The sequence below is a fragment of the Contarinia nasturtii genome, unplaced genomic scaffold, assembly GCF_009176525.2.
Source record: "Contarinia nasturtii isolate CC-2019 unplaced genomic scaffold, AAFC_CNas_1.1 Cnas_scaffold_285, whole genome shotgun sequence".
In the NCBI taxonomy this organism is placed as follows: Eukaryota; Metazoa; Arthropoda; class Insecta; order Diptera; family Cecidomyiidae; genus Contarinia; species Contarinia nasturtii.
Window position 1 is genome coordinate 5,274,326 of NW_022197640.1, and position 23,900 is coordinate 5,298,225.

Sequence of the window (23,900 nt, forward strand, 5' to 3'; positions counted from 1 at the left end):
AAACCACCCCCCTGAAAAATTTGCCTCGCACATTACTGTTCTAAATATAATATATCAAATGGCCAAGTGCGGGTATTTTGATGCTTTATTCGCCATATCAGCAAATTAATTATATCATTAAATCCAAAGCGAACCATATAATGAATGAATTTTAATTTCCAAACATTTTTATGACGTTCCTTTCAATTACTAATGATTGGGAACCATTCTCAAATTGCCATCATTTTCCAAATTGGAGGTTTAACATGAATATATTGATAATGTGGCTTGATTTTTGTTGCCCATTTTTTTCTTAACTTTATTTTGCAAATTTGGTTCACCACCAAGACATCAAATTGTTTTTCGTGCAATTATTTAGTGTTCACTATGTGAAGTTTTGTCACTTCCTTTTATAGTCACCGTTGACAGAAACGCCTACAAAGTCCGATTCAAGTTACATCCTAGGGGCTTTTATCTTCAAATGTATACGATTTATACTGTAAATAATGAACTATGTTGCAAAATCATCTGTAATACGCACAAATAAATGTGCATAACTGCATATATTTGGTGTATATTTCGTGTATATTTCGTCTATGGCATGTTTTATGGTATGAACGAATAGACGAAAGCCCCTAGGTTACATCATTAGCGGTTTGGTCGCAGTCAAGGATCATTATCACTCGCATATTTAATGATTTTGTTCGTAGTCCATTTAAAATATAGGTAATTAATTTGATGGACTGCAAAGTATCTCGCTGAAACAACGAAAATTTTGCTCTCACTACAATAACTGTCTGTCACTTTTCACTTTCTCGCCGTCGCTTTTCACTTTAATATTATATGTGATGTGATGCGCGATGAAATATTGCTTCTAATGGATTTTGGCTACCGTGTCAGTTTTGTTATTGCTTGTAAAGTTCACAACATATTTCAAAGTAAAATTTGTTTACATCAGAAACAAATTTGTCAATTTCAATCACAAATGACAGCTCACCTCAGTCGATGGAAATCATTTTGAATGTGGCGCACCGTTTCCAATTTGATTTTTCGATTACGTTCGTCACATTAATTTAATTAGTTTTTGGATAAATAATGTTTTGAAATAAAGAATAAAAGTCATGTAACGAATGGCCCAGCCATTTTGATTTTTAATTCAATTTTGATGCCATCAAGTATTCATTATTTTCCATACATTGTGAGATATGATTTAAAATAAGCGACAGAAATATGGAATCGATCATAATATATTCATGTAGTTAAGATCCATGCGTTAGTATTTTTGCTGTTATGGTATTGTGGTTAATGGTCCACGAAGCATAAACATGTCTGTGGTTTAGAAATCCCACAATCGATATAAGCAATCGAACAGTATTCAATTAATTTGTAACAAATATTGACACATCCAAGTGTGTATACAATAGTTAAGCAACCGCAACCGATAACAAATTGTAAATGCGATAGTGCATGCATCCGGCGATGCCTTTTGATCATTCAAAATAGCAAAGAGTGCTAATGTCAATGGGATATGTATCAAATTCAAAATAATACACAATGTCCGCATGGAATCGTTTGCAAATGAAAAATGAGCAATTTTACATTTTCGTGATGCCATTCAAATGACATGAGATGAGTGTAATGAGTAGAAAACGAGAAAATGTTTGTACCAATAATACATTTTGGAATAATGACCGTGCCACTAGATCATTGTGTTGATATAATCCATCAGTGAAATCATGACCAAGTTCATGGAAGTGAACGGAGAAATGAAAATATATATGCATTAAAAGCATAAGATATAGACCATGAATATGTTTAACCCTTGAGCACAGATGGATAAGTTGAACGATTTGTTCAGTTCTCCGTGGAAACAATAATTAGGCTGCTTAAAACCCAAAAGTTGTTGTGCATTTTTATTTTATGTTGTTGTTTATTTTGTTTTATTTCTAGGGAAAACCCAATTTCTGACATTCATATCGCTGTGAATTTGACCGAGGTTTTAATTTGAGCACACAGCTGCCTAACGGCTACAGTCATTATATGGGTCGGAGTTCGGTAACTATGTGAATGTTTGGCATTGTACAAATAAAAAGAAATTAAAACTTCTGCTTTTTGACCGAAGCAAAAATAAAAAAAAATAAAAAGAAAACGAAAAAATCTCCAACGACACCAGAAAAATATTTATAGTTCGTCACACTGGGAATCTTGTAAATGACACGGATGTTTAATGTTCTCATAAATCAAATGCTACCTTTGCTTTACATCTTAGCACATCATCTGTCTTCGTTATTCAACCGTTTATTTATATGGAATATAACAGTTTATCCATTTGAAATGGACCATTCCATACGATGTTCAAATGAACGAGTGCTATTTGAAAACAGAAAAAGCACTGCTTAAAGTAAACATTTTTTTTTCGATCTTGTTGTTTTCCCCTTTTTCTGAGCCCTGTGTTTTTCTTCTCTCTTGCTTTTTTTCTGCTGTTTTAATCATTAGCTTAATTATCTTTGGCCAAAGAAGCTAATGGGCGCATGTATTTATTCTCAATAAAGTAAATCGCAATGATTGTAAGATATGTGTAACGATGAGTGCAAATTGAGCAATGAGTAATTGCAATGATTTTTCTTTCACTTTCAACGGTGCAAAAAAGCTTGGTTTAATTCATCAAGCGAAGTATCATAAAGAAAAAGAGAAGAATTGTATTCACAGGCATAAACATCACTTTCTCCAACGCAGTTCAATATTCGCAAAACCTTATTTCATTTCGAATTATAAAAGAAAAGATATGAAATATCAAGACACTGATTTTTTTTATGGCAATTCTTTTTCTTTGTTTCACTGCTGATGCCACTGTTTTTGTTGTTCAAGAAATGCAAATGCAATCATTGAACATGAGGCACGCGTAAACAATTGCTTTAATGCGATTACGCTATTTATTTGTTTCATATGCACACATTTATGCTGCAACAGACGCACCAGTAAAATGTGTGAACCGAAAACTAGAAGAATTGCAAAGTTCATTATCTTCTTACAAATTCACCGGCTCTCGCCCCGAAGGAGTTCGAGATCTGATCATGCCATAATATATGTTTGTATAATATCTAACATTCAAATAGAAAGTGATAACCGAAACGAAATGAAACGAAACGAAAAAAAAAGCAACACACTCACATACTCTATAGATTATAAACCGCGCGCACGATAAACACAATGCAGAATGGCGAAACGATAAAGAAACTAAAATGAAATAACAAAGCCAATGGCACGAAGAACAAAGCGATAGTTGAATGTCATTTACCCCACTTTAATTTACATATTTGTAAAGTTTGTACTGGTGCGCACATCCATTGATGCGCGCCCAATAGAGAAAAAAAAAAAGAATCGAACAACAACAGACAATGGTGTTCGCTTGCGCCATGTTCGAAAGAATGAAGAAGTGCATCTCCATAACCTAGTACCAAAGTACATCAAAATTATGTTGATTCCAATCAGTTTTGTTTCCACAACTTTTCTTTCGCAAAAACCAAAGAAAAGAGAAATGAACTGCAAAACTTTAGATTAATTTCAACGATTTCATTCACATTCATCAACAAAGATTTCAAAGGGCATTGAAAAAAGCCAGCAACACACATTTCAATCAACATATTATTAAAGTTTCGAAATCAAATTGACTTCGATAAAGGGCCATGTGATGCACGACTTCATCCAGAAAGTCAAGGGAAACCTTTTCTGGTATCACGTTTCAATTAAAAATTCCATTTGCAAGAACTTTCTTTCACTCTCCACCAATTTTCACGGAGAAAATTCAATTTGTTTTTATCAATATTTTTGAATCGCATAATTCACCATCGATCAGAAAGAGACGACTCGAATGTGTCATTGTTTTTGTTTAAGTCATTTTCCGAACATTTACTTCAGAGAATGTTATCAATGTGGCAAAAACAATTCATCCACTCGAATGTTGCGTTTGGGTCACTACCAATGGTTTGATGAAGAATATTGGATAATGGTTTTCTTTTACTCATTTAATCTCTCGCTATCTTCATAGCTATGCACCATGCTCCATTGTTGACTGTATCCAATATCAAGCTCACTGAAGTGTGTGCATTTTTCATTCTTTTCTGTCTGACGAGAGCCGGTTGATTGGTCTTCTATTATGCTTAAATTGAATTATTTGCAGCGCTTTTTTGTTTCTTTACAACCCTTCGATAATATGCGAAAATGATTCATGCCACTTTCCAAAGACATGCAAATTTTACAATGCATCCGACAGGATGTCTGTTAGACAAAAAAATGTGTACCATCAACATGTGTATATATGACATATAGGTAATGTGAAAGTCATGTTTTCGAATGGTATTTATTTTGCGTGCGAATATTGTGCATGGCTTTGGATAGCACGTCATTTTGCCTGGTTCGTTGAAATGGCACACATTTTTTTATGATTGTACACAAAACCCTCATCATAAACGCAAATAGTGTCGTTTTTTTCTTCATTGTTTCTTTTTTTTTGTTTTCATTGTAAGCATGGTGCTCAACACATTGCCTGTCACACTTTGATGATTTTGTCTATGTTCGTAAACAAAGTGCGTCAGCACAAGGCCGGAGATCGGCCGGCGCAAAAAAGGCCGCTTCTCATCTTCTTCGTCGTTCTCTTTCTTATTCGGACATGATTTATTGAAGTCAAACGAACGTGAATGATTTGATTACATTCTTGGGGGCATTCGGTTTTTATGCTCGACTTCATTTTGCAAGAATCGTTCACACCTCAGAATATGTACGCGTGCATGTCTGCGTATTATTTCAATTTTCGTTGTCAGTCCGAATGAAACATGTAATCGTGCTAACTTTCGAATTTCATAGACTTTATTTCTGTGTAGTGAAATCGGAATTGAGTTCAGTGTGCAATTCAAAATAAAAAAAAATGCGAAACTAACTGCTTATAAACATTTTTCAAATGCATTTCAATTGAACGCAACAACGTGCTTTATTTTCAAGCAAATATGTGCATTTTTTTCTTCTGTTTTCAACAAATATGTTGGTTTGAACCGACTGGTAAACAATAAAAAAAAGTAGTTACAAACTTAAGAGATGCACTGTGTAATTGCACAACAGAATCAGCTTGAGGTGAATGGTAACCGACAAACAACAATCATAAAGTAATAATATGAAAAATATATCGGCACGGGTACGGTCGACAGTGATGAACGAACCTTTTATGTAAGAGAATGCATGAGCCTTTTATCATTTTACTTCGGCAATCACACGAACACACACTTTCACAATCATCGTATTTTCATATTTCGCGAAAGATTTCTCCGGAACATAGTTTGGACATGTCATATTTGTGATCGGTTTAGTGACATATCGATGGAGATTTTTCCATTTCTTCTTTTCTTTTTCTTGTACTCAATCGAAAGTTAATATATGCTCTACATGTGTTCCATTTGAAATTGCATGCATATTCCGTAGGAATTTCACGGAACGACTTTCTTTTAAAATCAATTATTTTCGGAAGTCAATTGGCGGTGCTCACATTGATTGAATTTGTGTGCGATTCAGCGTTTTAATCAAATGAATGTCAGTTCTTAAGATGCATATACTAGAATTCCCAGTTTTATTTATGTCTTTGTGTGACTATGATCATTTATTCTAGCCAATTAGCAGCAAGCTGAACTGTTAACCAAAAACCAAAATTTCCGAGTGTTCTATGTGGAATACTTAATTTAAATATTTTATTGAGATGTTCAGGTTGGATGCGATTGTGAAATTTTCACCGCTGTAAATTTCAGTGTCAATAAGAGAAAAAAAAACCAGCTATAATTTATTCATTTATTTATGTTAAAAACATAAAGAAAGAAACGGAAAAAACTTCTGGTTTTAAAAGGCCTGTGTGACATTATAAAGAATGTTGCAATTCCATCAAAAATACACACGTGATTCGTGAAATGTTTTGATCATTGATTATCTTTTAGTCGTCTATTATCTTCGAGCACAGTTAGGATTTGATGTCTTGATTTTAGTTGTATAGATGAGCAATAACAAAAATAAAATAACAATCGACTGCCACCGCAAATTGTTGTTTTATATCTTTAAGCATTGATCACACCGTCAAAACCACTTGTTCATTCAACTTTTGTTTCGCATCTTTTTACGATTGCGCCAAGAGTTCTTTCAATTCTTTACGAAATCGAAAAATCGCGACACACAAACCGTTTTAAATTGAATCGAAATGACTTAAGTAATGGTTCGTGGTATTGTTTTTACATTTGTTTTCTTTAAATTTTACTCAATAAAAAAATGTTCACTTTTTCTCTGAATGTATTGAATTGATTTGATTTTCTAACAAACAAACAAAAATTGTTCGATGTGATAATGTGATGAGACAGTAAAATGTCCCAGAAAAACTCACCAATTAAATTAAAAGAAGCACTCAAAAGTACAACATTAGCATTTCGCACAAACAAAACTAAAAGTACAATGCATTCATTTTATTTGGTCCTCAAACCTTCACATGCATGACATTTTTTGTTCTTCTCATAGATTCAACCACTGACTTAAAGTACACAAAAATGCCGAAAACACAAATTTCACCATAAAACGGCAACAATTATTAAAATTAAACAGCACTCGATCAGTTAAAAAATCACAATAAATAATATACAAATCTTGCTTAGAATAAACGTTTTAATCCAACATAGAAAAAAAAACAATTTTTTTGAAGCGCTCAAAATCAAATGAAGTTTAAACTCGTATGGCTTTCACACAACAAACGTTAAAAAATCATGTCTATCAATGCGCGTACGATTTAACACCGAACAAAACAAAAACATGCACACTCATACACATACGCATAAACGCATACAACCAACACCACTTCTATGCGTCTCAATTCACACATGTATGTGAACGCTTGCTCCTCTATATGTTTCGTTCTCTCGCATTTGTGCTGCGTTGTTGGCTTTAGTTCAATGTAATCCGACTGAACATGCGATGTACACAGTGACCGATTTTGATTTTTGAATTTCTAACCGTTGTGCAAACGAGACAGACGTAGATGACACTTTGTGTATGTGTATAGTGATGCGGTGTGTATTTTTGTCGTTGTTGGTATTGCTGCTTTAAAAGAAACAAACAAATGATGTGCGTTTGTGTTACACACATATACATGCAGAATGAAACATTTGTACAATGCTTATGGTTGCGTGTTTCAGAATTCAAATTGACAGCAAAGCAATAAAACCTAAACGGTCGACTGTTTAAAATGTATGAAAACAAGAATACGAATATCGAGTAGATGAACTGGTTTGAAAATGGCATATTTGTAATGGTTCGTTGTTACACAAAAAAAAAAACAAACACAAAAGAAACAACGTAAAGGTTGAAAAGATTGATTTCCATTATTTTTTTTGTGCATGTCGCTGTTCTGCTGTACAGACATGAAATGCCACCAACTTTGAGGTAAACTTTTATTTTTCATTGCAAATTAAATTTGTCGAAGTTTTTCCACAGACACACACACACCCATATACGATTCGTGGTAAAGGAATGCATGAATTTAGATTACATAGTATTTGTGTGTATGTGTTTTTATGTGAATGTATACTAAACAACGGCTGATTAAAATGAGCAATCAACTAGAGCACCGTGTAATGTAAAAGGACCAAAATTACAGTTCATTGGCATCAACAAACGTTTGACAGGAAATATTTATCGTCATCGGTCATTGTGTCGAGAATGGTTGATTAGTGTTTTCAGTCACTTTTTCGAGATTCTCTTTTGCTTGTACCTGTTTATCCTATTTCGTAAGAAAAGATTGTTTCCATATAGAAAAAAGAGACTCAACCGTACAATGTACATTCCATTGGATTTTTTTTCTTTTTTTTTCAATTGTAAAATGTAAACAGTACATCCGATTTAATTTTTCCCAATCTCTTTGTGCACCATTTTGGGCGAATGTGTGACCTACCTTAAGTCGTCGACACAAAGAAAAAAATGTGAGATTCTGTTTAAATTGTATGTACAATTTGGATACAGTTTAATTTGTCTTTTTTTTTTTTCAACTTTCACTTTGTTACATTTTCCCACGCCATCGCGCTATTTATTCCATTGGATTGATTGTTACTTCGTCTTTTTTTTCATTCATTTTTCGAGCGAATGTCTCTGCAAACAATTACAGATTCTCGTCTTATTTTTCTATGAACAGCTCCTTATGCCATTTTATACGGCTCTTTGATTCATGTGAATTCCTTATTCATTTCATTGTTTGTATTTTTAGTGATGGTGCTTTCTCTGCAGTAATGAGTTTTTTTTTCTTTCGGTTCTATCTTTTGAAAAATTGTTAAATTTTTCGGGAATGAGAGAGGTTCGCATATTTCTACATATACGGTAGCTGCCAAGCTGCCATGAGCACGCATCATAATAAATGAGAATAAAATGTGTAGAAAAAAAAGCGTTATCGTATGAAGTAAACGAAGTTGAACTGACGAAAGAGTAAAAATACGAAACGCAAGAGGAAAAAAAAATATGAGGAAACTTTTCAAAGAATTCGATAATAGCATGACGACGTGATGCTAACCCAAAATACCTTTGATAATTTTTCGAATAATCTTTTTGGCTGAATTTGAATTGTTTGGTTGTTCGTCTAGTCAGACTCACTGGTCGTAAAACCATACTACCACATGTAATAATGGAAGAACAATGAAAAAATCAGCAGACGTTAATATTTGTCGTCGCCGTTACTCTAGCCAAGCATGGCATCAACAATATTTCGCGCATTCAACTATATGATAACATGCAAAGAAGAAAAGAAAACTTAAGCAATGCAATTCACACTGTTCAAATAGAGACGGCGACAATATACGCAAAAGAAAAACCTCCAATCCAAAGACAAAATCCCATTCAATGCGACGTTCCATTGATTGCCAACATAATACCCATATCTATGGTAGTGTTTTGTATGCCGTCGATAACAACATGCAAATGGTCGATGGGTGGTTGATTTTTTTTTACTTGCACGTAATTCCCATTTGACTGTAAGCGAAATAAATTTCTCGTTTGCTTTTAAATCGGGCTGAAGGTGTGTGTGTTTGAAAATTGAGATTGGTCTAGTTTATCTATAAACGCAGTGCTATTTATTTTTGGGTAGACTTACTCGTTCTTTGGAAGGGCTTCTTGAATCTTATGGCTGTGTTTTTGTGTCATTAGTATTGTGTTGTTGTTGAGCTTTTCTGTTCGATTTTCTACGTCTTTGCGTATTGTAATTGAGCTTGAATGAATTGAATATTCATTTCGCTAACGGTGACTATAGAGAAGACGAATCGAAAACAAATATAAATGACAATTTATTTATGCTAAAAGCAATATCCAGTGAGTAAATGGCAGAAAAAGGAAACGAACCGTTGGGACACTTTGAAAACAATATATTTCGTGCATCGTTTGTTTGTATTCTTTGATATCTTCAATCTTCGGACAAATCTGTGTTTTATTTTGACTTCCAGAGCAACATAAATGCGTTCAGCATTCGTTTGATTTGAAAGAATTGATGGCACTTTTAATATAATATAAAAACGTGAAAATTTGCACACATTCCACGCAATAACTCGAAGTTTTCATATTTCATTATTTTCACCCCAATTACTGTCGTGGAACGGCGATTTTCCATGGTCCAATTTATGTGCATGCATTTCAACTTCTTTGATTATTTTGAGTGAAAGAAAAGTAATATTCAATGGTTAGAGCCAATTTTTTCGATTGAAGAAAAAACATAACCGGAACTAGAAACTTCATCCTCCCATGTCGTTGAGCATTAAAATCATTTCATATAAATATTTACTGCAGACGGATATGCTTATTCATATCAATATTGAAGGGCATTTTCCATTCGACATTTCTAAATTGGTTCAAGTACATTTTCCGTTTTATCGTGAAAAAGAGACTCGAAACGGAACATAATCTCATTTTTGTTCCAACAAAATAATTCAAAAGAGATTAAAATAATTATTGTTAGTTCGAAATTATCATGATATTACAAAATATATTGCCGAGAACAAGAGAAGCAGACAGACAGAGAGAGCGAGAAAGAGAAAGCAAATAATAGAAAAGAAAGAAGCGCGCGCTTTTTGAACGGTGTCATCATGACGATTTGCATTTTGATTGTAGCGCTCCTGTAATAAATGACTATTATGCTTATCATGAAAACATTTCGACAACAAAATACTAGTAGAAACACGCGAATTATAATGTAATAATAAAAACGAAAATCGAATAATGCCAGAAGCAATCGTTATTGAGGCCCGAACGAGCGAAAATTATTCCGTATGCCTTCATGCTGATATCAGGCCCAGATGATTTTGTTAAAGCACTCCAAAACAATTTTAATATCGCAACGTCGCATTTCGTCTACAAAGTTACATAATTATTGGCATTAAAGTCGGCTTCCGTGAAAGAAAGATATTTATTTCCAACCGAATATGGTGGCGAAACTCTGTTGTACAGTATGGCTTTGTGCCATATTTCGCATTTGGCCAAATGAAAAATGAAAAACTTCTTAAACTTTTTGCACTAAAATAGACAATATTCGGACTTGGTTAAACAATAAATCAATGTAAATATTGGGCTGTGATTCCAAATGATGATGGTGTGCCGCATCATAAACACTATAACCCCGCTCAAAACGAAAACACAGGAGATTAGTTGACACGCACAGTTAAGCACTTGAAATTGTAAATTCGGAATATTAACGTGGTTGAAACACCATAAAATGTCTAACTGTGTCACCATTTAAGAGTATATAGACACCAGTCGAAATCATTTGGGATATTCCTTACCTTGGAATACATGCTTTTGCTAAGGTGTGAACATTTTTGAATCGTATTTATAGTGAAAAATATAACTATCTACCTGTTAAATTGCACCTTTTCTAAAATATCACCTTGACATTGGATGTACAAATACGATACGATACTAACAAATCTACAAATATTAAATGATTTCTTTTGGGTTTGTCATCCAAAAGCCACGTCACGTCAAAGGTAAAATGTGTTTTACATAAAGGCGAGTCAATTTTAAGTTTACTTGTAAATGGTATCTTATAGAGCGGTAAGCACCACATTTACAAACGGCGTAATAGTTATTTCGAATACAACCAAAGACCAACAGGGTAGAAGATAATTATTCGTTTTGGAATGTTCGGTGCATACTCGACTAATGGCATATTCACATCTCAATTTCAGAGCATATACTATATTTATTGAAGAATAAAACACGTTTTCATAGACACGTGTATGAAGTCATAATCAAAACGTTGCCATTGCTGACGTTGCTGCTAGGTCACTCGATTTTCCATCAATCTTTTAACAAAAATAATCATTCTGACTTCAAGGTCATGTGACATATTTATAATCTTATATTCAAATTTAGGTTGACAGATCGCGTGCAGGTCTGAGTGGGTTTAAACACGAGGATAAAATCAGTTGTAATTTTGTTGTTATTTTGTGTCAATTGGTTAAGTGTTCTTTTTTGCTATCGAATTTTTCAGGTATATTCATTTGTGTGTATTGATATAGGTTCATTATTGTGAGGAAAATTGGAGCGAGAGAACGAGAATTCAACGCTCACGCATGCAGACAATCGCTTCAAGTGCCGATTTTTGAGTGACACATTTCGTGATGTTCCTCATTCAATAACTTTACGACCCGGATAAAATATGCAAAAGGTTCTCTAAAATTTTCAATCTACACCATTTACTTATTTGTGTGTTCATTTTTCCCTCTCGAATTTAAATTTGGTGGCGGAGCGAAACAAAAAAAAAACGATGCTGGAACAATAGTTGTTTGTCGAGTTTTAAGTTGTTTCCATTGTTTATCGAAGGCTTTTTAAACGGAAATTGAGGTTTCCAAATCATTGAAAATGTAATGAATGAGAACATTAAAAATGTTGATTTACACATTATAAAACCATCTAGGGAAAAATCAATGAGCCAATCGATATATTCTGATGATGCGCATATTTTCACTGTTTTACATTTTGCGATCACATAAATTGGTCATAAAATATCATGTTGCTCCAAAAAAAGAGAAATTATTCGATAATTCATCTCAAAATGTGGACAGATTTTGTAATTCAATATATCCTCCAAAAGTCAGTGAAGCTAACTCAACTGTCTCAATTGTATAGTTCCAAGTGAGCTTTTCAGCAAAAATCAGACAGCTCTTAAAAATATTCAATTTTTTTTCGCTCACATGCAACGATAAGAAGTACAAGTTTATTACAGTTGGAGTGAGCCGATGTAAGATTCAAACAAGAACTGTTCATGAACATACACTAAGCAGAACAAGAATATGTTTGATGATTGTAATGACCATTATGCGGGAAATAGCACATTTTTTTTTCATTCTGACATCAACATTTCATGAACCTACCTACATAGCATGGAATTTTGGTGATTTGATTATGAACGCTTGCATGAACACTATTATGTATGCAAACTAGACTGTAATATAAAACCAATTTCAAATGATGAACATAAAGCACGACAATTGTAAATAGAAATCAAAGTCTTGTGTCATATCATGGGATTATTCGGCACACATCTAGAATCACATGGATTTAAGGGATGCGTAGATCGAATGCTGTGAGTGAAGTGTTTTCCATTTTTAACACCAGAATGCGTCAGAATATATAGGCGAAAATGGCTTTTACTGCTGCCGCTGATGCCATGCAACGGTAGACGATACCATTTGAACGTATCTCAGTCGTTTTTACTGGGTTTTCTTTGTATTATTATTTGATTTTCCTTAACGGGCTTCCATCTCTAGGTAGTAAAATTATTCCTCATTTTTCTCTATGCTGAAACGTGAAGTGTATTTCGTGACATTATCACATTTAATGGCAATGAACACATTTTTCCCAGTCGATTGAATTCGTTTTCTCTTGTCGGCGTTAAATTTCATACGAAATATTGTTCTCAATGTTGCAATGAAACACGCAAACACATACCAAACGAATAAATATCAAACTGAGACGAAAAATTAAGATAAAGGTTCGAATCTCCCTCTCTCTCTGTCTCTTTACTCTTCAATAAATAATGATAACATTGTCAGATGTAAGGTCAGCACAGACACAGTTTTGAACTTTTCTCTACTTTTCTTTCTCTCTCTCTCTCCCTTTCTCTGTCAAATAGTAAAAATGCTACCAAAACACACCGGATGGACTAGATCAAATAGTGTTGGCCAAAAAAATAAAAATAAATAAATGATACTTTGTTATCTAATCGTTGACAAAGGCAAACAGCCTAATGGCCGCTTTGAGTCCATCCATCACCCTTTGCGTGTGGAACGAGATGCTCGACCAAGCAAAATGAAAGTGAAGAACGTGGAAAAACCAAAATCTAAATAAGTGAGTAGATTTGAAGACAAAACTAGTTTTGATGTTTTTTCATCATCCACTTCAGATGGCTTTCAATTGAAGTGGATATTCCGGAAAATGTGTGCATTGTCGTGTGTCAGGTGCCAAAAGTATTTTATTCTTGTCATGTTTTACAATCAATCGAACGGTATTATGTAATTTTTAACCTTTTATTCCGAGAATTTGTGACGATTTTATTGTAATACATCAATCCAATTTGTTATGGGTTTTGTGCATGAATGTTCTATATACACAATATGAATTTTGTCGATGGATTGATCAGAAAAGCGCTTATTTTATGGATTGATTTTCTACAAGATTTCAAGCAAACCCAACAATGGTTTGATACGGATTCGATTCGTTGTTGGTGTAACTTATGCCATTCATTCAAAATCAATAAAAAGACGAAGAAGAGAAACGGTATCGACGTCAAACGCTCAATAATACACGAATGAACACATGAGTTTATATTTCTATGTGGCACATTATTTGTTATTATTGTTGTCATCATCATCATCATCGTCGAAGCTGAGAAAAAAAATCTAATTCCTTTTTATCGGACAAACATAGACGCACTGATCATTGGTGCAAACTATCCGTCATTACGACAAAGCTATACGCAGTTCAATTGGTATTCCAATCGATTTGCGGAATCATATATTGGCAATAAAATTCGTCCGCACATAGCCATGCCGATATGTGAAACTTTCTTTTCCGATGAAAAGTTTTTCAGTACCTTTTTTTCGTCCGTTTTGACTCATAAAAAGAAAAATTATATGATGGATAAAATTACCAATTTTGAAGACAGAACTATCATTTTTGTGCGTGGATCAAATGCGTATTTCTGTTTGTGAGTCGGCCGATCCGAAGAGGCAAATTTTGAATTTGAGGACAACCAATGAAATCACCACGTGCATTAGTTTTTTTTTTTGCATTTTCAATTTTGTGCATGGTAAACGATATGTTTGAAAATGACATCCAATATTGCGCTGGAATGTATGTAATATTATTACATATAAAAATCAGAGAAATATGAAAATCGATTTTTTTTTCATTTGATGCGTTCGGTTTGTGTTAGCATCGAGCGCACGACAACAAGAAAAATAATAATAAACCGACGACAACAGCGAAGACGACGTCAACGACAACAGTTTTTTTTTGGGTTTGATTTGGATAAACTGAGCAAAAATGGAAATTTCCCTTCCCTCTGTAAATATGCGCATATATGTGTTGTCGGAGTGATAGAGCGAGAAGGTCATAACCACAGGCAATGAACGAGCACAATACCCAAGCCGTAAGAAATCCAATAATCAAAAACAACTAAAGCATATATTCGATCGCTTACAAACAAAGTAGACAAATGTGAACACTTTATCGAGTCCTTTTTTCTGGCGATCTACTTGTTCAAATCTCAATTTCTTCTTATATTTACATTCTCTCTCTCTCTCTCTCTCTCTCGCTCTAGGTACTCTGACTATCGTATTCTAATCGTATGTTTGTTTCGGTCAGAAAATTGGTAGATTGATATTATCACACCAAATAATATTTCGGCATTCTTCATAAAATGTCTTGCACCATTTGAAATCGGAAGAACACATTTTGTCATATGATTTATTTGATTCCATTTCGGTTCACGGATTATCCATTCTTACATTGATCTGAAACAAAAGACTCTTTGCGTTCAATATTATCTGGAACAATCACCAAACACTTACTTATTCACAGGCGATGATAACAAATCATTGATCACACTATAGTTTCTCAAATGGCATGCTTATATTTCTCATGGCATAACTCCGAGTCATCAAAATGAAAAATCAAATTTCATTTTTGGAAATGGTTTTCTCAAGTCTGGAAATTTATTTGAATTCACTAAAAAAAAAAACTTTAGATTCATGCCTTTTATGTGAAAAGTAAAACATTTCTGAATCAGTTCAGTATCGGCATAATAATTTCGATAAATATGCATATTACATGTAATCGACACTTGAATTTTTATACTTTATTTTTGACGTTTGGATTCCCACAGTACAAGATAAATCAAATATCGATTTACACATTGAATCAAGAATCATTGAATTTATGTGAGTTTCTTTTTGTTGTGATGATTTATCAAATTTTATACTTCAAGGGGTGTTCAAAGGGCTTCGAATGGATATGACCTTTTCCACGCTACTGAACGATTCTCGTTTAATATGTCTGGATCAGGATTGTAGTTGACATAAAAATGAATACTTATTGTTGTGTATATCTGTATATAAATTAGCTAATCAATTTGGCAATTGATATGCCCTCTTGGAATAAATAATAAAATTGAAGATTTGATATTAACATACATACCATCTCAATTTGGGATGGTTACAATGAATTTACATTGCAAAAAATATTTGTATTGGCACGATGTTCATTTCAATGCTGTATCATCATCCCCCACTTCAATTAATCTTACAGTAATACTATTTAAAGGTAACAATTTCAATGGGTTTTTTTTCAACCATTTGATGCCGCTTAATTTACAAATGTAATATATTTTTTTTCGGTTTTTCATGAAAAAGCCACCGTAAACCGTGTGAAGTATGCAAATAATAATAAATAACCCATCAAAATAAAATGGTGCATTTGGTGAATTTGTGCCAAAGGCAAACACGATGTTTTTTTTACAATTGACGCTTAAATTTCAATCATCAATATCATACAGATGTTTATCAAATTGACAAATAATAAACGCGCATAATGAAATCTCATATATGGATATTGTTGGGTTTAAAATTAATTTTTGGATGCATAAATAATGTCGGAAAAATGTGTAACTCACAGGGGCAAAACAAAAAGTTGAGTCACCACTGCTTGGTTGAAGTTTTAATCGAAGTGTTGTTGTTATGTGATTGTGGCTTAGATTTAATTAAATTTCTGTTTATTGACGTAAACATTTGCATATATGCATTTGTACGATTGAATGCATTTGATTCGCATGCGATTTACCTATTGTTCGATCATTAGTTTTTTTCCTGAATGAACCCATTGAAATGGCATCAACTAGAATCTCACTCACGTTCAATACAATATGTTCCATCGACAATAAACATTCTACAACACTCGATATAATTGGACATACGACCATAGCAACAACGGAAAATCTCCCATGCTATCCATGTTGAAAGATCCACCGTTCAATTTACATCGAAAATAGTTTCACTAACACCAAACATTTGAAGAAAAAAATGCGTGCAAATTTTGTTACCGTCATTCAACAGTTGATTCAATTCTCGTCATTGGATTTTTTGCTTGCGACAAATTTCAACCAAACAACTTGATTAATAGATTTTCCGCTACAGTTCCCTATTTGTTGTTCAATATAATTTTTTCTTTTCACTTATTTTGTGTCAGATAATTGTAACGACGGAAATGATAATGAATTTGAATGATTCCATTTGTAGTTTTTGTCTCTCTTTTCACATCGAACTTAACACTACGTGGATTTAAAATGCATTTGATTTTCTATACACAATTTTTGATTTATGTTCGTATTTGTAATGTTTATGTCAATTTTTGTAAATCTTATGACGCTTTTTGATTTATCCATTTTAGTAAGTTTTAAAATCGTAATATTTTGCGATCAATATTTAAATTTCGCCACTTTCGACTGTAGCTTCGAAGCGGTCCATTTCATTGCAGTAGGCTATGTCTGCTTTTATAATAGATACCATATAAATTTAGATAGTATATGTAGAAGTAAAAGCCACATATTCTGTCTCTTTTTCATGTTTCAAATTCCCAGAATTTTGTAAATGACTTGAACTTTGATGTTGTCGCTGTTTTAACTTTTTTTTTGGCAAATAAACTTACTTTGTCGGTCATCGTCAGCAGTTTTTACTTGATAATTGTCTTGCCGCACACCATGACATTGCAAATAAATGAACTGAACAAAGTTTTACAGAACAACAACAAAAAAAAAAACAGAAATACACGAAGTACATAATGTTATTTCCGGTGTCGTATGTGCAACAGCAACAGTAACAACGACAGTATTTTTTCAATTAAGGAGTTGTACAGAAAAATTTACGATTAACACCATTTTGGCTAGCATTCGGATTTTGGATTTATTGTTAACAACGTCGACAACAATAAAAACATGCATAATACCATTTTAGCATTTTTATCCGTTGATTGGCGATTTCATCAACTTATTTAGCATACATTTTAGAAATTAATGGCATTTTTAATTCTGTATGTTATCAATAAAAGATCAGATAAACCCTATCCCTTTCTCTTCAACTTAAAAACGATAAATGTTATTTCATGTGATTACGCAATAAGTGCATCGACATACAGTGGCATCATTCAACTCGATAGAAAAGAACGGGGAAAAAAATGAGCACAAAGAAAATTTTACATAATCGATGTTTTACATTGAATAATTTGCAGAAAATGTGACAATAGACTGCGGTCGATATCCAGATGCCATTCAAATGAATATCATAACATTTCCCATTTTAATTGACTGTACGAGTTCTTGAGCATTCAATTTTGTTGAATCCTAATTCGAACAAAATCCAAAAAGACAAAATACCTCAACGACAAGAGAGCGAAAGAGAGAAAGAGAAAGAGAAAACCACAAAAACAATGTACACCATAAACGATACGAAATGACTTGGCATTCATTTCAGTTAGCAGCATTCAACTATGTCAGCTATTAATCTATCGTTTTGAAAGAATAGGAAAATAATGAGTGAATTGCACGTTCGCTTCTGCACTCATAGTTGTAAGAAGGATACTGAAGGCATCATTGGGTGAAAAGTGGCACAGAAGCCAAATGCCGATCTCATTCTCAAGCATGTATATCATTGAGCGTGCGTTTGCCTGCCTGCCTGCCTGCCAGCCGTTTGCCCGCTCTTTCGCGGTATCATCATCTATTACCACGAATGGCGTGTAATATGTGAACATATAGTGTATATTCTTGTGGCTCAGCAAGAGACTCTGGGTGTATGAAGAATATGCTTTACCATATACACCACACAATATCCGGCACATTATTCTTTAAGCCTGCAGGATAATAAATTTCGCTGACAACCTTATTACAGCGAATATCACACATACACACACAACGCCTTGCATACACACATATTGAAATGAGGCAATTGATGTGGCGAACTCTCATACGCGAGACGCTCTTTGGTGTTTTTGCTCTGTACACCCTCTTTCACTACTATTCTATCGTCTTATGACTTGAACTTAAGTGTATATGATGCTATTGGATGTGTTCATAACTAAAGCATTACAATATGATTAAGCTGATTTTCTTTCTTTCTTTCATTATTCGGTAGTTTTTTTGCTCGCGCGCGCCCTCTCCCTTCCCTCCCCCTCTCTCTCTTCGATTCTTTACATTATTCGCTCATGCCACGACTTAAGTAAGTAAGCTTTGTGTCTGCCAACCAGCCATTCTTCTTGCCCGCCTGCCCCATCAGCCATGTGTGATGAGTATTGCACACATTGGCTACACATTTTGTATTCATATTGTTCAGTATGCTTGAGATTGTAAATGTCGCCACATCTGTAGCTAACCATAAACCCGCCAACAAATTTTCAACTCACATTCTCAATGACGATGAGCCGACCTTTAACACGGACTATCCAAACGGTACACTCATCGCTTGGTTACTTTTGTGTTGGGAAAATATGCGATTACGTAAGTATAACATTATTCTATGTGTGCACTTTTCTTCATTTCATTTTTTCTTTCTCTTTCTTCTTCTGCATTTTTTTTATTCTTCGTTTCTATGCTTGCTATCAATATTTACTTCGTTACACCTATAACATGCTGAAAAAAGAGCATTGTTTGGTGTGTGTGTGTGCGTGAAGCACTAAAGGAAATAATAATAATGGTTTGGCGAATAGAAGTGGCGAACAGCAATTTAAGGATCTTGTATAAAATGCTTGCCATGGATATATCTTGTTTGTTTCTTATTTGTTCTAAGCCAACATGCATGATAATCATGCCAATGATAATAATCAAATAACGTTCTGCTCCACATTCTTCTGTTTGTTTTGTCACATCTTGCCTTTGATCTTTTCGAAACATTTTATTAACACAACAGTATTAAATTTAATGATTATCATTGTTTATGAGTATGCGCCCGCGTTTGAAACATCTTGGAGGAAGGCGAACAAAAAATTGAATAAACTCCCTTTTTTTGTTATGGTGAATATCCTGCAGCGTTCCAATATTACCGATTTACAAGTTCCTTTTGCTTCGAGGAAGTTATACATAATAATAAAAGCCCACGGATCATATCGAATGGCATTGCAACGACGAACAGCACATAATCCGTGGTGTTGGCACAATTTGATATTGCATTTTGACAGTTTTCGTAAATTGTTTGATGTGCTTAACAGAACGAACATAATGCGATGATAGAACTAGCGATAGAATTGTATGTACAGCACACTGCTTTCATCTTTTTCTTTTTGCGTCTTCATTCTTATTAACATTATAAAAAAAGAGCAGGAAATTGAATTTGTTTAAACATTTTTTTTGCTTGCGAATGAAAAGCTTTTCGTTTGCGCAATCATGCTCACTGCTGAACGTGCACTATTTTGAAATTTAAGATGCATTCAAGTAATATCAAAATATGCCGCCAACATAGAATTAGAAAATGTGCATGTGCATTGGTGTGCACCAGAAAGTATTTAATTCAAGTTGGCGGTGTTGTGGTTCAATGTCAGTACAATGAATATGAACTATTCACCCATCTTCTGTTTGACATACGAACACAAAAAGATTTATGTGCAGTGTATGATGAATGTGTCATGACAACGAAATTGCATCCATATTTTCTAGTGGCAGCCATATCAACACTCATTATTTTGTCGGAGCGGTGAAATTGGTTAAGAGCCATTTAATTTGCACCCCGTTTTACATCCGAAGTTATTCATATCTCGCTAATTTTATAAACATTTGAAAATTATACCTGCTGAAAAGCAATTTATCTTTTCAAAATGCATTGAGACCGAATGAATGGTATTCGGCGTGCTGGAAAACAAAACACGAAGAAAGATAGAACAGGTGCAAGCCAATGAAACAGTTATGCGTATATTGTACAAGCAACGTTATTTATATGCATGCAAACGAAGTGAGAGATAGAGAGAGACAGAGAGAGTGAGAAAAGGAAACAAAAACAGACGTTACAATTGAATGTAGTTGCTGGGTTAGTAGTGCGTTTTTGGCATTTGATTTTGTAAAATGACTTGATTCTCATCAAGCTCATGTTTGCGTCGCCACCAGTTTCAATTTAAGGAAACGATTAATTAGAGTAATTGTTGACCCTAATTCAAATGCTATATATTGCTATATCTCTATTTCTCTCTATGATGCAGAACACATCGACACCTCTAAAATTAAATTCTACAAATTTTGTTAATCAAATTGCCTTTAAGAGTATACAGAAAATGAGATTGGCTGTTGGCATATTCGTAAAGTGGCTTTTGACGAAAAACAACTACCAAAAATAGTATGACGCACTCGCGTGCATTGCTTGTCAAACCGATAAAATGGTATTCAAACTAGCTACTTAGAATGGTGGCCACTGAACTAGATCTAACATAGGAGCCTCAATACCAAAACCAAAGAGAAAACCATAAAAAAATGACAAGGAGCACAAAAAATTGATGAAAATTTTGCGTTTTCAATGTCATTTGATGCTCAAACGTGCAGTGGAACAAAGAAAAACCACACAAGAACACATTTTATTTCATCGAAGTATATATATCCTATATAGAGGAGAACATTTGCAAAATTGAATACATATTTCATTTCGTTTTTACCGTCTGATCTAGCCAGCAATAGAAATGAAAAAAACATCCTTGCGATTCACTATGCTCTTAACACAAACCATATTTTTTTTCTCATCATCGGATACTCTGCATGATGAAAGGATATACTTTGAAAGCGAAAAAAGAAAACATAAAGCAAATAGAATTGATGGATGAAACACAATTTACGCAAAAGAAAAATATATTTACATTTGAATATATATATATACGGCAAATGCATGAAACAAAAAAAGCTATTCGTAATTCTATTTCGATCATCATCTCAAAATAATATTTTATACACTCAACAGTTTTTTTTTTCATCCAAATTGCGGAAATGGAAACAAAATCAACAAACATAATCGAATCACACTTGATGTCGACCACCAAATTTATCAATTCCGCATCGACAGTTCGAAATTATAAACACCAAAGTCAGTTATTTTACTCTATCATATTTTTTTTGAAGTTATTTGATGATGATGAAGAGTTTTGCCAATTCACTCAAATAAAAATAAATTAAAATTGGAAACGGTCACCGAAGCACAAATGGTTGGGAGAAAAAATTTTTTTGATGGTGTGAGACATATTAATAACTTCTACGGAATTTTTATTGACAATTTCTCTTTGGGATAATAAAAATGCAAAGTTCAGAGAACAAAAATTGTGTTTTAAATTCTATTTATGTTCGTCGCACCTTAGAGTTCACGTCAACTATAGTCGTAGTGAACTGAAATAAAAGGTGTACACTATAATTATAATTACCTTTTCGCCATAATTTGAAAACCATTTTTCTTTGTATTCACGAGCAAAAAAAAACTCTCTCTTTCTCTACAATAAACACCACAGACACTTGGCTATTTGATTTATAAAAATCGAGCCATTTCATGGACAAAGCGTTATTTTACCGGATTGAAATAAAACACGTCTACATCATACACACAAAATTGTAACTGTCATTAAAACATTTATGCGCTCAAATGTAGTGCCCGGTCAAACTTCAGTATGATTCACACGATTCCGAGAAGCTCTTCCACTTATTAGTGAAATAAGACGATAGTGTAAGACAGACAAAGAGAAAGAAAAAGAGTGAAAGAGAGAGATTACTGATATTGTTAATACGACCGTGTATCCGGGGCATTTGCATTTCATTGATTAGTCAATGGTTGTGTCATAAAGTTAACAATTCACTTAAATTGCAATACAAAATAGTGCCGAATATTCCCAGCGCATCCAAACTCGTTCGTAATTTCCGAATGAAAATAAACAAATTACTCGAACATTTATTATTATTTATATTCAATGCGCACCAACATAAAGTACTGAATAAGTTTTATTGCCTTTCATTTCACTCTTTTTTTGCCGCTTTAAATTGATGCATTGTGTGCAAATAAATAAACTTTTACTCTTTCTCAATCTCTCTCTCTCTCTCTCTCTCTCTCTCTCTATCTATCTCTATCCCTCTCTTTCGCTGGACCTTAAATTACGAAAATTTATCACATCCACAATACTTAAAGTACTTAGACGAATGATAAATAAACCAATTGAAATTCTCAATGATTCAATTGGTTGCTCTTTGTGATGTGCAGTTCTGAATTGTTTGTAAAGATTTCTCTCGCATCATAGACAGACAAGCGCGCGCGTTCATATTTGTCTTATCACAGTCGGTTCAAAATGAATTACATATGATTTAACATGATTAAAATGACAGAAAAAAACCTCTTATTAACGAGTATTATGGATTATACGTGTGTGTTTCCTCCCTTCTTCAATTTTGTTGTTATTGTTTGTTTTTTTTTTTTATCGCAAAATGAAATAAAGTATCTCTGCTAAAAGTGTTGAAATGAAATGAGTCGGAAGTCAGTGGTCGGAAATACCAACTATATGCGATAAACACCAAAATAAGATATTAAAAGAGAACGACAAGTTGTTTCAGACGCCTCAATATATTAAATAACCAGAAATGATTTTATGAAATGAAATGAGAGAAGAAAAAAAAAACAAAAAAACAATCTCTAGAATAAATTTACATTTTTTTTCTGTTTTCCTTCTTATGACGGGTTTTGTTTTCAATTTCACTTCCACGTTTTACATGCATTTATTATATATTATTCCAGCCGTTTGTATGCAGATTACGTTTATTTATATTTTGTGTGTATGTGTGCGTGTGTGCGCTCACTGTTGCTTTTCATTTATCAATTGTTTATTTCAGTGCGAATAGTTCACGGAGCGTGTGATATAATAGCTTACAGATGATTGTACACATAAATTTCGAATGTTGTCTGCATCGCTGCCATTATTGCCGTTACCAAGATGCAATGATGAAAATGTGCGTTTTATTGAAATTGAGTGCACGCATATAAAAATGCCAGATTTATTAATGGAAAAATACACATTTATTCGAGCATCAAATTGAAAAGAAAAACACAACTTATACGGCAGCTTTAACATAAAATATCCATATGCATATTCATGTAATTAATTTCATTTTCGCTTGATCTGAACTTCAGCATGCACGGATTGAAGATGCAATGCTGGTTGACGTTGTCGTCATCGTTTGTAGAAGATGCAACACACATAACACAGTTAGATGTATTTGCATTGTGTGAATGAAATCTTTGGGGCTCACCCGTCCAGATTCGCTACGTTTGGTGCATGGTTGCACTCTCAATTCATTGATATTTCGACGAAGTAAGCGTCTCTAT

At 33.7% G+C, this 23,900-nt stretch overlaps 1 protein-coding gene across 4 annotated transcripts in view; it reads right to left on the minus strand.

Annotated features, from left to right (window-relative positions):
• The window catches only part of LOC116337694, a 95,737-nt gene that overhangs the window by 20,020 nt on the left and 51,817 nt on the right, over positions 1 to 23,900 (minus strand). The window contains exon 1 of one of the 4 annotated variants that reach the window (XM_031762465.1): positions 6,392 to 6,620. The exons of the other annotated variants lie outside the window; for them this stretch is intronic. The gene's annotated coding sequence lies outside the window, so the exon portion shown is untranslated. Of the gene's footprint in view, positions 1 to 6,391; positions 6,621 to 23,900 lie in introns of those variants that run through there. 4 annotated transcript variants of the gene reach the window in all.